Below are 3,298 nucleotides of genomic sequence, written 5' to 3'. Positions count from 1 at the left end.
AAATATATACACACATACCAAACAACCAAATCCTGAAACTGCAATATTATCCAACTATTATAACCAGTAAGATAAAATCCATCATCATTTACAAAAATACCATAAAAAACCAACAAAACAATTTGCAAGAGACGTGAAGCCTCAAAACAATCAAGGCAATACACAAGAAAAATATTGAAACTACCAATGTCAAAAACAATCCAAGATATCAAATTAAGGTTGATAAAAATTTCTGGCATTGTTATTATCATCATTCATCAGAAACATCAGTGGAACATTACGGATTCTGGAAACAGTTTGAGATATTGTTATTAAATTCCAAGGATGATTAATTTTAGCACCAGCAACAGGAACGAGAAATGGTGAGTCAGTTTCTAAAACAAGTTGATGATCAGGTATTATTGATGTAACTGCTTTAAGCATGTCATGGTCTATTTAACAAGTTTTGCCAGATGGGTCAGGATCCCTTATAGACCTTGAGATTAGGAACTCAGATGACGTATTTAAAAAAAATGTTAGTTCTCCATACAATTGTGGATGCTGTGATTTTAATAATGGACATAAATGAACAATAAGAACTGTTTTATAGAGCTGATGTGATGAGAAAAGAAATATGTAGATTTGACCTGAAATAAATTATTAGAATGGACAATTTTTTTATTGAATTTTATGATCAGTATTTTGGGATTATTTCATGAGGAGAGTGACATTTTTCACCATCTTCCGGGGTCCAGCAATTTGCGAAAAAAGTAATCTCACTTGCCACCCCGAAAATTTAACCAGACATGTATAAATGTATCAGCTTCGATTTGAGCCATCATACATTTTCAAGTAAACGATATGGACTGAGCAACGGAGGAAAACGTTACCATTACCGCCTATGGAGAATCAATTGTAAATGTTTACCCAGATATTCCAAAAATGATACGAGGTCATCTTTGCCATTCTTTAAATTCTTCCAAATCTCCCAAAAAGCAATGTCTGTGAAAACGTAAATGTGTATAGTTATGTTGATGAATTATCTTCAGAGTTCTTTTGGAAGCTTGTCCATCTCCATGATCTTTTCAATGGAGAACGACTGGAAAATCACTACGATCAGCAAACTGTAAGAGGAACAAGACATTGTCTTCCTGCTTAGCTCGTATTCTCTCCACACATTTCTCTGATGAACAATCATCTGAACATTTACATTTGGTGGTGTAATCTTAACCAGTCTCACCAATACCAACACATTCTGTATTATGAATGAATTCCTTCAATACTGATTTTAAACAATCCGGGATTCCATTGCCAGCAATAAAAGGATGTATCCCAAAAGTTATACGGACGGATGCGTGCTGGTTACTCTGGCTGGCCACAATTTCCAGTTATTTGGAAATAGTTAGCAATACAAAATAAACAATTGTTGAAAATATTGGAAAATATATTTAAAGACAGATATCCAAAATCCAAAGAATCTCCAGTTGGAATGTTCAGGCGCTGCAACAACAGATCCAGATGAAAATGAGTATCAATGAATTCAAATCTCGGGCTTTCTTCTAGTATTTTGACAATGACATTCAATCCAGCTGACGTCATTATTTTATCAGAAATTTTTAATTAAAGAAATCTCTCTTCTTTCTAGTTATAATTTTATGGTGGATCAAACGTAGTACATGATTTAGTGATCTGATTCTAATGTAGAACATTGTTGGACTATAATTTTCAGAATAAAAGGTCATACATCTTATTTCTTTATCTGTAAAGGTACCAGTAATTCTTTTGGTTAATTTCCTGGTTATAACATAATTATACAAATCTTCCAAAGTATCCAATTCCAACCAACATACAAGCAAAAATAAGGATCCATTCGGGTTCTTAGAGGTGGAATACCCTATTATAACTTATGTACCCGTTTCATCGCCCGGTTGATACCCTGTTCCTTATTCGCTTTTAATACGCGTGGTATACGTTGCACCTTGATTTAGTTGATTTTCAATTGTTTTCATGTCTCTGATGGTTAAAATGTGTTCTTAGAGGTGAAATAACCATACAAGGCGTATGTACCCGTTCGAGGGCTCGATTGATACCATGTTACTTATTTGTTCCTTATTCGCTTAAAATACGTGTCTCTGGTGGTCATTTTGGGTTCTTGGAGATGAAATAACCCAATTAGAACTTATGTATCCGTTTCAGCGCTAGATTGATACCCTGTTACTTATTCGTTCCTCCTTCGCGTTTAATACATGTGTTATACATTGCACCTTTTTAAAAATGATTTGCAATTGTTTTCTTGTCTCTGGTGGTAACTATATGTTCTCAGAGGTGATATGACCCTGAAAGCGCGTATGTACCCGTTTCAAGGCTCGACTGTTTCCCTGTTACCTATTTGTTACTTTTTCGCTTATAATATGTTTGTCATACGTTGTACTTTTTTTAAAATGTTTTCTTGTCTCCGATGTTAGATAAAGGTTCGAAGAGGTTTTACAACCCTATCAGCGCGTTTATAGCCGTTTCAGAGCTCAACTGATACCCTGTTACTTATCGTTCTTTATTCGCTTATAATACTTGTGTTATACGTTGCACATTTTAAAGAATGATTTTCAATTGTTTGCTTGTCTCTGATTGTAGATTTGGGCTCTAAGAGGTGATATAACCCTATAAGTGCGTATGTACCGGTTTCAGCGCTCGACTGTTACTGTAACTTATTCGTTACTTATTCGCTCATAATACGTTGCACCTTTTAGAAAATGATTTTCAATTGTTTTCTTGTCTCAAATGGTACCTATGTGTTCTAAGAAGGGAACACATCATATTAGCGTGAATGTACCCGTTTCAGTGCTCATGAGATAACCAGTTACTTATTCTTTCCTTATTCGCTTGTAATACGCGTGCTATACGTTGCACTTTTAAAAAAATGTGTCTCTGGTGGTTACTAGGGGTTCTTAGAGGTAAAATAACTCTATTACAGCACATGTATCCGTTCTAGCGCTCCACTGGTATTGGGCTGATTTGTAAAAGATATACTTTAGTTACCATTGTACTGTTCATTACTTTACCCTGCATTAAATTGTACTAAACTCACGTTATAGTACAATGTAGTATGAAATCTTATTCGCTTATAAAACGTTTGTTATACGCTGCACCTTGAAACACAGTTTTTCAATTGCTGTCTTGTCTCTGGTGAAAACTATGGGTTCTTAGAGGTGAAATAAAAGTGGTTGTCGTTTGTTTTTGTGTTACATATTTGTTTTTCGTTTATTTTTTGTATATAAATAAGGCCGTTAGTTTTCTCGTTTGAATTGTTTTACATTGTTAT

General features: G+C 34.5%; 1 pseudogene; it reads right to left on the bottom strand.

Moving 5' to 3' along the window:
- Positions 1–902: 902 nt before the first annotated feature.
- Positions 903–3,030, bottom strand: LOC143056200 (uncharacterized; annotated as a pseudogene).
- Positions 3,031–3,298: the final 268 nt, after the last annotated feature.

This window comes from Mytilus galloprovincialis, chromosome 13 (genome assembly GCF_965363235.1).
Source record: "Mytilus galloprovincialis chromosome 13, xbMytGall1.hap1.1, whole genome shotgun sequence".
NCBI classification, from domain to species: domain Eukaryota; kingdom Metazoa; phylum Mollusca; class Bivalvia; order Mytilida; family Mytilidae; genus Mytilus; species Mytilus galloprovincialis.
Note: the sequence above shows the minus strand (reverse complement) of the source record. Positions and strands in the feature narration are given on the sequence as shown.